We start from the raw sequence: 13,864 nt of genomic DNA on the forward strand, positions 1-13,864 counted from the left end.
ATCAAGTGGGAAGTTTGCGAAGCTTCTGCAACCCACTAAGATATAATTTCATGCATCAAAACTATTGTATTTGAAATGATATTTGAGGGACTTTGGACAGGTTTTTTGCAGCCTCCACTAAGGCTTCTCTTGTTCTGGGGAGCAGTCTGTACAGTATGAGAGTCATGATGAAGAGAATTTCCTGTGATGCATTGCAGGGTCAGTGTTCCCATCTTGCTCTGCTCCTGAAGGCTGGAGTTAATGAGGAGGAGTTTTTATGTGAATGTCAAGCATGTTGCAATAACTAGCCACAATGAAATAGTCATGGCAACTTCCACCACTTGGTTTCTTTGTTTTTGTGATGTTGCTGCATGCTTCATTTTATGAGTATATTCTTTTCTTATGTGTGGTTGAACCCATCTATTGCCATCTTGGGCTTGGATGGTTGAAGAAGATCGGAGGGAGAAACTGGAAAACTGACAGAATGACATATCCTAAGAACTTATTACTTTATTTCCCTCCCTCCACTTCTGCTGACAAATATTCTGGTGATTAATACTCTGATGAGTTTGTGTCTTTGGGAAAGGGAAAAAAATGCTTTCCCTGAAGGAATCTTGAAAAGCAGATCATAACGAGACATAGGAAGTATTGTGAAAACTGGACTTTTTGGTGACGTCAGTATCTTGGATATAGACCAAATTCTAGTAATATTTCTGAAGTAAGAGAAATGAAAATTGTTAACAATCTCTGGCGAGTCATCTGTACTTGAGGGCTTTTATCTTGATCATAGCATCTACTAGCTGAATGGTAATTTATATTTGAGTGAGAGCCCTGGAATAGAATATAAGGACTGGTGAAATTCGAAGTGTCTTGAGGTATCCTCATTCATTTCATTCAGGAAGGTGAATAATACTATAGAAACGCCTAACTGGAGGATATTGTGTGCTTTGTATAAATTGACTCCGAAGATGGAATTCTGTGCATCCGTGGCAGTACATGTATGGAACCACTAATAGTTGGCCTTCTGGGGCTCTGACCAACCGAAGCAGAAGGGCAGGCGTCACAGCTTAGGTGGAGTATGAAGCTGAGGATGTTGAATTCTTAAAAGAGTATGGTCCACTATATAGATACAACATACGCAGGGAATATGCCTCCATTCCTAGCAGCCCGTGCTAGAATTTTACATCTTAGTAACACTTCCATCACCCTCCTCTCTTCTTTGCTTATTCTTTACTTTAAAAAGTTGCCAAGGGCATCTTCACTTATCCATTTCTGAAGTTATGTGCATCTAATACTGTATATTATTAGAAAGACCCTTTTGCCATTTTTCACTTTTTAGTTTTTCTCTCCTTTTTATTACTGGGTATTGTTTTAAACTTGTTTACTATTTGACATGAACTCTTGTAGAAATGCTAACACTTTTTCGTGTTAAAAAAATAAAAACAACCAAAAAACCCCCCAAACCCAAAAAACAACAGTTCAACAAATAAGGCCCAAGAAGGAGGTGAAGTATCTCTCTGCTGTTACCCTGTTGTGGAGTTCTTCGACTCCCTGGCGCACAGAAAGGAGTATATGCTTGAAAGCGTTGAGAGAGAGACACAGCTCGGCCTTCGAATTGGCCAGCCTGGTGACCAGAGAGCCCGCCCCCACCCTTCCTCCCTCCCCCTCCATAGCTCACACTCAGGAAGCAGCTGGCTACAGGCCGGCCCTCGCGGCCGCACACACAACCACACTCCTCGCCGGGCCGCCTCCCTCCCTCCCTCCTTCCCTCTTCCCCTCTCCCTGCAGCCGCGTCCACACTGCGCCGCCCGGGCAGCCCAGAGCGCGGCGCGCACGGGCACCAGCGCTGGGGCCGCCACCGCTGCCCCTCCCCGCAGCCCCGTTCGCCGCCCGCAGCCGTCTAGGCTGGCACCAGCGTTTCCCCGACGGAACCCGCCGAAAGCAATTAGCCAGAATCCCGCGCAGGCCCCCAGACGCACCCCCCGGCCCAGGGCGAGGATGAGCAGGACGGGCGAGGCACAAAGTCGAAACTCAACTTTTTAAAAACAACATGTGCGTGTGTATATCTGTGTGTTTGCGGGGGGGGTGGGGTGGGGTCAGAATGAGCTGATGCCGAGGGTCCAGCCACCCCCCTTCTGCCTCCTCCTCTCCCTGCCGCCACTGCCCTCGCACACGCGCGCGCGCGCACACACGGCTCTTGGGCCGGGTTTCGGCGCTCGGTCCCCCGGCTTGGATGGGAGTTTTCATTTCCGAAGGAGGCAAAGCCCGTGGAGCGCGCTGAAGGGCTGGAGCCTCAAGTTTTTCCTCGCCAGCGCTGGCCGCCCTCTGTCACTCTCTCTGGCTGGCCGGGGGAAGGGACCCGAACGTCAGGCTTTGTTGTGGAAATCCCGGTTACCTGGTAAGTGGATGCCTTAGGAACTTTGCTCGCAGGCGAGAGACGGGAGAAGCCGGGCGCTTGAGAGTGTGGGGGAGTTACAGTGCTCAGAGACACGAACTAGGGGTTAGAAATAGTGCTGGACGCTGAGCTGATGGTGTTGTCGCGGGTTTAAGAATAAGCGCACCTCAACACCCAGATTCTCTAAAAGATCTGTTTACTGAGACAGATAGCAACCCTCAATTAGGAATCAAGCTGTGTTCTTGTCAGTTGCCTAAAAGCGTCCAGTGTAGGAGATGGAAAGGGAATAAACAAGGTTTTAAAGTTTTTCTAATTAGGAAGAGTTTTTTGTTTTTGGCTTTTCCTCTAACCTGCAGGGTCTTGAAGGCTACAAAATCAGGGCAAGTTACAGGACTCAAGGGAATGGTCCTGCACGCCACTCGTGAGTCCCCACTGAAGGGGAACTTAAGAGAAGTGGGACTTGATGGGGTGACGAGAGGTCTCTCAAGCGCACACGGGGCTATAATTGCCTTTTCCAGTTCCACGTGTTTGTGGAGCTCCAACGAAGGCTCTTTTCCACCCTGTGTCTCACCCAAGCCGATATACCTCCCCATTGCTCCGGGAGGTCCTCGAATTGGGGGTGCGTTAGCTCCTCGCAGGGATGGGTCCAGAGACTCGAAGCCGCCGGGTCTATAACTATGACCTCCCACGCCGCAAAATGCGCGGACAGTTTGAGGCGCGCACACTACCCACCAGGTTTGTCACCTCGCGTTTACATTTTTATGGAGCCCGACAAAATGTCAGCGCTGTTTGGAAAATGTCTCAGTACCTGCGCACGGCTCCAGTCACTATAAATGACCCTGTGTGTGTTTTGAAGTCGCCCGGGGCCACTCTCTGGAAAGCGTGAGTGAGCAGCCGGCTTTCTCCTAGACTCACACCTTGCCGCGAGCGACGCTTCCAAGTTACTCATTGGAGCTAACAAGTCACCTCGGTGATGAGGAAGTCACCCAAGTGTCTGGAAAACTTGGCCCTGACGGATTTGTCATCCTATGGATGATTCAATTAGGTACCTGTACGGAGAAACTTTGGGAAAGGTTGTTTCTGGCTTCGCAGGTCGCGCCCTCGACTTCTTGGCGGTGTTTAGGAGGCAAGAAGTGAAAGGAGACCAGAGGATTAGGACACTAGTTCGCTGGGGGCTCCGGGCCCGCGCCGCGGGTGCGGCGCTGGGGGCGTGCCCCCGGGGAGCTGCGAGGGAGAGGGGATATGGCTTCCCTCGGATCCGGGCTTGGGCCGGACAACACTCAAGTCTCTGCCTCTTGGGCTTCCCAGCTGCCGGCCAGCGGCGGCGCACATTCGGCCCGACCTACTCGGGACAGGGTTGCACAACAGGAAGCCGGCACGAGTTTGTTTTGCTGCGCTTTCTTGTGGACAAGGCCGAGGGATGGGTCAGAAGCGGCTAGGGAGTGATGGGGTCGCAGCAGCGCGTCCCCACCGGGCTCTGTCGCCTCTGCTCCCGAACCGACCCCCTCGCTCCGCGCCAGTGAGCCCAGGAGGCGCGGGCCTTGGATCCCCTCTGGCCAGGCTAGGGGGCTCAGCAGCAGATAAGGGCTGCCCTTTTCCTGTCCAGCCCCATGCGCCTTTCCCCTGCCCGGCGGGTCCCCAGCACCTCTTTCTGTTTCAGCCCTCCTCCAGGCTGGAGAGCTACCCCCCGCCCCCCCCCCCCCCCATCTTGATATTTCTCAACCCCTTGCTAGGCTTTCCGGGCATCAGCTGGGCCCTCATTCCAGCGGCATCTAAACGGAATCAGGGGGTTGGGGTGGAGGGTAGTTTCGGAATCTCAGGGACCAGAATCCTGAAATTGTGGTCACCCTCTTACAAAGAGGGCTTTGCACCTTCTACCCACCTACTTCTAGGACATCAGCATCTTCCCAGAATTTGGGTCTGAGGCCCTGAGGCCCTGAGGCCCTGAGGCCCTGGAGTTTGTGAGGAGAGGGGTGTTCTGCAGCTCCCCCCAGTGGACCAATTCCCTTTAGGTTGTGAAAAGAGGGAATCTCAAGTATATACTATAAGGCTATGTGGGATTTGGGCGATCACCTACGGATGAGGAAACTGAGACCCAGAGACTTTTAGTTTTGCCCAAGGCCTCAAAGTCAGTTGTCACAGATGCACGGCAAACACTCAAGTTTCCCAGCACCCAGTTCAGAGAGCATTTCTTGGCCTGAAGGTGAACTCAAGACAAATGCAAAGTCTCATTCTGTCCCGTCTGAAAACTTCGTTGAGTCATGATTTTTGCCTTGGGAGTTAGCCAGATGTCTGTTTCCCCCTCTGTCACATTTACCACTGGACCCCACTTTTTACATAAACAGGGAACAGTTGTTTGTGTGTGTGTGTGTGTGTATAAAATTGATTTGTATTGGTTTAAAATTTCCCATTCCTTCTTTTCTCCCTCCTCTAAGTTTGCTTATGGTGGTGATGTATGAAACAGGTGCAACCTGCAAAGATTTGTAGAATAAGGATCTACCACAATAAACGTTGTTGGGGGAAATTTTGAAAACATTTAGAGATAGGAGTGTGTGATATTAGATATTATTTTTGCCATTGGGAACCGCTGAAGTTTAAGGATTGCCTTTGAATACATTACAGTTTTCGTATGTTTTCACTAGTTGTTTATGCAGCCAAACTAGCCCTAACACTACCTTGGAATGAAAGAGTGGGGGTATTTCTTTTCCAGTTACTTTCAAACACCTTTCCTTATTGGTAGTTGAAATCCTTTCCTTTGTTGCTCAAAGGAATCAATAATCCTTCAACCTGCACAGTTAAATCTAATTGCTGCTACAACTCCTTCTCTTCTTGGTTCACCTTAGACTGGTTTGAGAGAGTATCTTTTCTCTGATCCCTGATCCCATCCAATTTCCTTAATAATAGTTTGTCAGAGGTTCAATACTTGGGTTTGGTTGGTTTGTTTGGGAGGAAGTGATCATTATTCCAGAAAGGAAAAGCAGAATTTTGGGGATGGGGGTGGACTCCAGGGTCTACCTAGTGGGTGACATTCCTATTAGGCCAAAATAGGCAGGATGGGGAGGTTAAATAATAGCAAGTTAATGTTTTGTACCAGTCCTGACTTCATTTATGTGGCAGAAAGTGGTCTTTCCATCTTTTCAAAAGAGAGCTCAGTGTTCTCAGTCTTTTTTCTCAGAGAGTTCTTTCCTGCTAGTAAATTAAATCTCAGGACATTCTTTCCAGTGTTGTCGCTCTCATATTGTAGTTACTGATTTCTGGAGTTGGAATATTAATTTGTAATTCTTCCAAAATATAGAAGGAGTACTTCTTGAAAGAGATAATTCAGAAAGTGGCATCATTATCTTCCTTGGAGAAGTCATTTTTCTGTTTCTGTAATTATTTTCTGTAGAGGATATTATATTATAAAGAAGGTTGAAATATAGGGCTTAACTAACTTTCATGAAGTTTGGTTGGCTCATAGACAGTGAGGACTGAAAATACAATGAAAAATTAAATAAATGGCACATATCAATCTGTGCAATAAAAATGTGCTGCCTTACTCATTCCAGGAGGATGAAACTTACAATAAAAATCTTTAAATTACATTAACACATAGTTTGAATAAAAGATGTTCAAGTTCCAAGTTTTCCTAGTTTCCCACTTACTTTAATTTAGGCAGAGTTGACACAAGAGCCAAGTTAAAAAAAAATAGTTTCTAAAAGTTACTTTTCATTTATAGTTATTACGAAGTATTGACTATATTCCCTGTGTTGTACAATACATCCTTGAGCTTATCTTACACCCAATAGTTTGTACCTCCCACTCCCCCACCCCTGTAGTTTCCCTCCCCACTTCCCACTGGTAACCACAAGTTTGTTCTCTATATCTGTGATTCTGCTTCTTTTTTTTTCTATTAAATCCACTAGTTTGTAGTATTTTTTAGATTGTACGTATAAGTGATATCATACCGTGTTTGTCCTTTTCTGACTTACTTCGCTTAGCAAAATGCCCTCCAAATCTATTCATGTTGCTGCAAATGGCAAAATTTTATTCTTTTTATGGCTTAGTAGTATTTCAGTGTGTGTGTGTGTGTATCACATCTTTATCCATTCATCTGTGATGGACACTTTGGATTGCTTCCACATCTTGGCAATTGTAAATAATGCTGCTATGAACATTAGGGTGCATGTATCTTTTAGAATTAGTGTTTTTCGTTTTTGCAGATATATACCCAGAAGTAGAATTGCTGGGTTATATGGTAGTTATATTTTTAGTTTTTTGACAAACCTCCATACTGTTTTAGGTGGTGGCTGCACCAGTTTACATTTCTACCAACACTGTGCAAAGATTTTCTTTTCTCCACATTCTTGCCAACATTTGTTATTTGCTTTCTTTTTGATGGTAGCCGTTCTGACAGGTGTGAGCTAATATATCACTGTGGTTTTGATTTCCATTTTCCTGATGATTAGTGATGTTGAGCATCTTTTCATGTTCCTATTGGCCATCTGCATTTCCTCTTTGGAGAAATGACTGTTCAGTTCTTCTGCCCATTTTTTAATGGGGTTGTTTCTTTTTTTGATGTTGAGTTGTATGAGCTGTTTAAATATGCTGGATATTAACCCCTTATACAAAAGCCAAAATTTTTATTGAGATAAAATAAAATACTGATACAGAAAAGTACACTTATCTTAAGCTTGATGAAAATTCATCAAGCTGAACACAACTGAATAATTAGCATCCAGATTAAGAAATGGAACAGTGTTAATACCCTAGAAATGTCACTCTTACTCTCTTCTTGTCACTGTGTTCCCACAACGCTTCCAGTCACTGTGTTCTCCTCGAGAATAATGACTGCCTTAACTTATTATATCTAACAGATATAATACGTTTGCCTGTTTTTAAATACCTTATATAAATGGAATAATTCAGTGTACACTCTTGGGTCTGGCTTCTTTCACTGATATAACAACCTTTCAATGGGTCAAATAGTCTGGACTCCCCTTTAAAGTTTGTGTGGACAGTTTGGCTGGCAGAAATTAGTTGGTCAATCATTACTTAGTATGATAGAATTAAGGAAAAACATGAATGAAATAAAAGTCCTATTCTCTATCCTGATGACTGTCTGATTAGGGAGACTAACCAGACATGAGTGAAAGTATACTGTGAAGCCAGCTTAGGGTGAGCAAGGAGAATGCTGAGGAGCAACTTCTACCATGACAACCCCAAATGCATTTGGCAGTCTCTCTGTTAGAACCAACAACTCCCACAACAAAAGAAGTGCCTGGTCTTCGTACTGAAATGTCTACATTTGTTTCGTGGCTTTTACCTAGTATTTTTCATTGTTCACGAGTATGCCAAGATAAAGGCAAGAATAATGTGGCTTCTCAGAAGAGTGGAATAGCATTTTCGTGCTGCTTTTTTCCTAATAGAGAGAGGAATAGATTAGAAGGAATAGATCAGGAAACATGCAACTGTAATTAAACTGGTTCCACGAGACAGAGCATAGGGTTCATGATTGTAAGGTCACACCTTACTTAGACTATATTTATTCTGGCAATATGGGATAAATATAGGATATGAATATATAAATATGTAATTATATGCTTCATTTATGCCATACTTTACAGTATAAAAGAGCAGTGCAGAATGATAAATATAAATATAATAAACATGTGCACATATGTGTATATGAAAAGTCTTTATTGTACACATAATATGAAAAATATAAAGATATAATATAAAATAATCTATGTACATGTAAGAGCTATGGAGAGTTCAGAGATAAATTAGACATAGACCCCAAACTTAATGAAATTAGAATTTAGACAGGAAGATGAAACACAGGGAAATAAATACAAGGCAATGTAGAAAGTTGTGAGTGTTAAAAGAGGGGGTACATAGAGTAAAATAGTTAACATCTCAGATCCTTCTGTGTACCAGGCACTGTACTAAGTGAGTAACATGCATTATCTCATTTAATATTCTGTAATGCTGTGAACTAAGTACAATAGTGTATGTCTCACCATTTTACAGATCAGGGACATAGCGATTAATAGATGATCAGGGAAGACCAAAGGTGCAGTGGGCCCGGAGGGTAAGTAGGATCTGGATTTAGGGGAAAAAGAGGGCAAAAGGAGGGAAGAGGGGAAAGACCATTCAGGTGGACTCTAAGGCAATATGTAGGATGAACAGAAACAGATCCAATTATGTTCTACTTTGGTAAGAAAATCAGGGGATTTGTCTCTAAAACTGGATCATGAAGGCTCTAATTAATTGAGAGCAGACTTGAAATAAAGAAAGCTGGCAGGGCCATTTTTGTCTGACATCTCTTCAAGGCCAAGAACGGGAGCAACTGCACACTTTTCAGGTGTAGCAAGCTTTACTGAGCTGCAGATGGGCAGATAGAATTACAGTGCAAGGTCAGACCCTGTCCTATGCTCCTTGATAAAGAGATCAGATGTTCTGAATATCAGTTATTTCTGAAATTCTGAGCCAGATCTATGAAGTTTCGTTTCTAGGCCTACTGAATACTGTGCACAGAAAACTAACCAGATGCCAGGGCAGTGTATGAATTCTTGTTATTCCTGTGTGTGAAGAAATGGATTAATGTTTTCCCAACCTTTGCAGCATGACCAATAGATTCCACTTCTGTCTGTAACTTGACTGAGTCATTCATGTAGGGCTTTTTTTTTTTTTTTTAAATAAATATGTTGTCATGTTGGTTAAGGGCCTAGTCATTGTTGTGGACGTTCATACTTCTGCAGTGATGTCAGTGAACATAATTTAACTTGTATAAAACTTCTGTCTACCAACAGCTAAAAATAGTTACATTGGTCACTTTTAAGCAATAACTAACTACACTGAGGGAAAGAAATCACTCAGTTATACATGTGATAGAGACATTTTAATATACTTGAATATTTGGTTTAGTGAGTGCTAAATTCAGTTTATTTCTAGAATCTTCTATAGGTAGATGTTTATTACTCTTTAGAAAGGATTGTGATTTTTAACTTTGCAAATAGTTACTCACATCTGCTGAGTAGTTATTTATACACACTAGATGACAAAGAATGTGCCTTCATTTGCCATCTTTTACAACCTATGTATCTCCTTGTGTGAGGATGGATTTTTTTTTTTTAAAGAAAAATCTCCAACCAGTTACTTTTCTTTTATATTTCTGAAGAAGCCTTTGTGTCTTAAACCATAGCCATGTGCTGTTCACTCTGTGCAATTCAGGTAATTAATTCAGTGGTGACATCATAGGGAATGTGTTCATTTTTCCATTTCAAATTCCTCTTCATAGGATCTGATGGTTAACTCATATTAAGAACACATTTGGAAAACTCAATGCTCAAAGGCAGTTATGTGTTAATTTAAACTTTCCCACTTTTAGCATTTAAGAGTGAAGTTTTATTCTAGGGAAGGTCGTTCACCCTCTGCAACAAGGAATTTCTAAGACTGTCAGTCATATTGATCCTGATTCTGTTAGTCAGTTGGCTAATTGATATTTATAGAGCACAACTGATCAATTGATACTAAATAAAAGGCAGAGTGAAGGATAGCAATTGTAGGAGTGTAGCTTTGTGTTACTTAAACCTTATTTTTCATAAAGCTAAAAATGTCAAACATTTAGAATCTTCTTTTCATTACAGCTATATTTTGCTATTTGTTTTACTTTGGCTGTTTAACTCTGTTTGTATCTACAGCTGTTCTTGATAGGTACCTGGGCAGGCAGATAGTCCAAATGCTTTTATAACAGTGGCTTAATGCTTTTTTGACTGTAACCCATCAGAAAATATATTTTTCATTTTACCCAGAACACACTATATACATATAGATACGCAGACATGTATACCCACAAATCACTGAAATAAAATAGTTCTTAACCATTAATATATTTGATGCACATTGATAGCTTCTATTTTATTCTAGTTGGTTCTGTTTCATTAAAAAAGGCTTTCGCCATTGAGTAATTGATTTCAGGCCCACAGTGGATTGCAACCAATTTGAAAAACACTGCTTTAGAAAGAGTACTGTGTTAAACAAAGACCTAGGAACTTATGGCTCATACTCAACTGGGTCCAATACATGGACCAAGGCATGGTTACCTTTATGAACTTACCTATGTTAGTCTTAAAAATCTTTTTGGTTCCAAGTTCATTCACATTTTGTGTGATTTCTTATGCTGACCAAGGAAATCCCTAAGTATCCTCTCCCTTGCCATTTTTGGTAGGGCCACGTTTTTATAGAACTGCCTGTACTCATTGATGAGTTAAATGACTGAGGCAAAGTTGATGAAACACTTGTAGGTAATTACCTCTAAAAGTAGTGACATTTAGTAAGTTGAGGAATATGAGAGTTGTGTAGACGCGTTGGAGTGTGGAAAGTGGATTTTAAAAGAGGTTACTGATCTTTTAATATTGCCCTCCAGCAGTACTTTTCTGAAAGTTCTGAATTTCTTCTAGAAGTCTGTAATCACTAGAATTGTGTGGAAGTTTCTTAATGCTGCTTTAAAATTTTAACTTAGGATTGACTGACTACAAAATAAATCCCTGCGTTAGATTTGGTTTCCTTTATTTACACTCCCTCCCCCTTCCCTCCCTTCTTCTTCCTCTTTCTGTCCCTCTCTCTCCTTCCCCTCCCCTTGCTTTCCTTAGTGTACTGTCCATATTTACTGCCCATATTTTTAATATAGCCACTAGCTTGATTTTAAAAAGTCACTGCCAGATATTTTACTCCATAAACTTAGGGAAGATTATTTTTATTTTTGAGAAAATTTTATATAAAAAAGCTAAAATGTGTATATCTCTTATTCGATAGAAAGGGATTGGAATCCACAAAACAAAGTCAGGAATTCTATTAGATGGGATCCATAAGTTCATTATATTATCTTTATGGAGTGGTCTTCGGTAGAATGGACTTGAATATTTGGAGGGGACACTAATTTGTCTTCATATTTTTAATTGGTATAACTCAAAGCTAAAGCTGTTTGATTTCATTTTATTGGTGATTATTATTGCTTGAGAATACCTGTCCATCTTAGTATTCAAAATAAACATGTTAATATTCTTGGATTACCAACATTAAACCTTGGAACTGCCCAAATGGCTATATGGTCTATATGTACTAGTTACCAGGTGTAACCTCCCTAAGTTTCCACTCCACATCCCAGTGATGTGGAATTATTTCAGCCTTGTTTCTGTGTAGCTTCTGTTGTAAAGTCTGTGAATCTGTCAGTCTCAGTGAATAAAGTTATGAAACCACAGAACTGATCAACTATATTTTGTTGTTGGTTACTTTATCATAATATACTTTCAATTTAGAGAAATGATATTGTACACATCCAATGCATTTCCTCTATAATATCCTCCAGCTTCACAGGCACATGTTTGCACTTTCCTTTTGTTAAAATTGCAGACAAGAATAATTTTGATTTATTGGTGACATCTAATATAACTGTGTTTATATTGTTGCCAATAAAATGACTTACACGATTGGTTTTTGTTTATACAATCTTTTCTGGTGAGTCAGTCACCTGTGTTAGGACAAGGTACATTCTGCTTATTAAAATGAACTCCCAGGATCTAAGAACATTCAGCTCTATCTGTCCTTGATTGAATTGCAAAATGTGCTTCACACCGCAGCCGTGCATGAGAATAACTTATATTATCTATCAATAGGCTTTTCATTTCTATATTCTTCTGGCTACAAAAGCTGTAACTAGAGAAACCCATGGGAGTAGCATGGGTCTATTAACGATCAAGGCAGTAATGTTGAATAGGCAGTGTTAATGAAATTATACAATCGTTAACCTGAAGGGAGAAAAATAAAAAGAATCAATAAAAACTTTTTCAGATGGCTGAGATGTACATGTAAGAAGCCAGCCCAGGAGCAGTACATTTGCTGACCAGTATTTTGTGTCTCATTATCAGATTTGCTATTCAGTGTAAGAAATGCTTGTAGCATAAGGAATGGAAAATGTAACAAAGGCTAAATGTAGCCTAAGGAAATGAAATGATGTATGAAAATTAATTATTAACTGGCTCATCAGATGAATTATGATTCTAGATGAGTCTATTAATAATATTTACTAAGAAGGGGCTTTTGGCTGTAAATAGACATTATGGAACTTGTATTTTTGGAATTTTCTTGAATGGGTGAGTTAACATTGTTTGTTTAATCTTTTAATCCACAAGAACAGTGCCTGGAGCCTTGGGTAGAAGGTAGAGTCATGATTTTGTATTTTGATTAAAATCATAACTTTTCCAGAAATCTAATGAAATTATTATCAAATGATTTTGTGCCTTGGTTTCCTTACGTGTTAAGTAATTTCCTTTCTGGCTGAACTTAACGGGAGTGTGCTTTTTAAGAGTTTGCAAGTGGTCAAAAGGAAAGACTTATAAACTCATGTTCACTCATAAAGAAGAACAAGTGAACATTTTCATTGTTTGAACACAGAGTATTAAAAATCTAAATGTATCAATATGTTAGACCTAAAGTACCATAAATTTATACTTCTGGATGTTCCTTGCTTTTCTTCTTCTTCTTTTTTTTTCTATTGATAGCCTGGGGTAGATGGAAGGCCAAGGAGAAAGTAATACTGGAGAACTTGATTATGTTTTTAAGTAGAAAGATGCTTTTCTGGTGGAATCTTGCCAGTTAGGTTTTGATACTGATTAGTTGTTATTTTACTTTTTGGCAAAGTGTTGGGAAATTTAACCCCAGTGTTCATTTTTCAAGGTGAGTGTTGTCTTTCAGCACATTGCTGACATGAAAGCCTCCTATCAGCTCTTGCTTAGATGGAGTCGATAGAGATTACTGTTATTTTTGCTTTTGTATCTATGCAATCTCCTTGATTTAAGTGCCATAGGTATAAAGTCTACAGATTTATCCTTCATCATAGTAAATGGGTATTTTCCGTAGTTTTCCTTTTCTTAATTATCTGGAAGAACGAAGTTTCAAGAGAGGGTAGTGATTATCACCAAATTCTTCATTTTATGAATGAACAACTGTCCAGAGAAGTTATAAATAATTTGCCACAAGTAGAACTCAGGTGTCCTAAATTCTATTTGAGTATGCTTTTCCCTCTGACTCAGTGAAGATGTGTCCCTCTTAAAACTTAGCTGTTTATTCCTTTTTTGTTACTAAGTAGACTTAGAATGATACGGGATCATTCAGACTGGCCAAAAATGCTATAATACAAATAGACAAAATTGATTTTTAAATTTTGGTATCTAATGCTTGAAAAATATATTGGTATAATTAATGTGAAAACTGGATTATTAGGCATGTTTTCTCATACAATTTGTTATATTTTTGTCTTGGGGCTGGTTTTCCTCAGCTCACACACCATTGACCTGTTGGTTTTTCTTTATGGTATTAATTACTTTACTTTCTGGCTGTTGCTTTTTCAGTAATAAAATTTAAGTGCATTTTTGTTGTTGTTTTTGCTTTCAACCTAAAGCTATTTAAAAGAGGAGTGTGGTTTATAAAAAAATAAATATCTAGTCT

General features: G+C 40.6%; 1 protein-coding gene across 1 annotated transcript in view; it reads left to right on the top strand.

The window, feature by feature from the left end:
* The first annotated feature begins 2,288 nt into the window (after window positions 1-2,288).
* Window positions 2,289-13,864, top strand: part of GLIS3 (GLIS family zinc finger 3) — a 438,827-nt gene continuing 427,251 nt past the window's right edge. Inside the window, exon 1 of the mRNA XM_031449780.2 lies at window positions 2,289-2,377. The gene's annotated coding sequence lies outside the window, so the exon portion shown is untranslated. The remainder of the gene's footprint in view (window positions 2,378-13,864) is intronic.

Source organism: Camelus dromedarius, chromosome 10, assembly GCF_036321535.1.
Source record: "Camelus dromedarius isolate mCamDro1 chromosome 10, mCamDro1.pat, whole genome shotgun sequence".
Lineage (NCBI taxonomy): Eukaryota > Metazoa > Chordata > Mammalia > Artiodactyla > Camelidae > Camelus > Camelus dromedarius.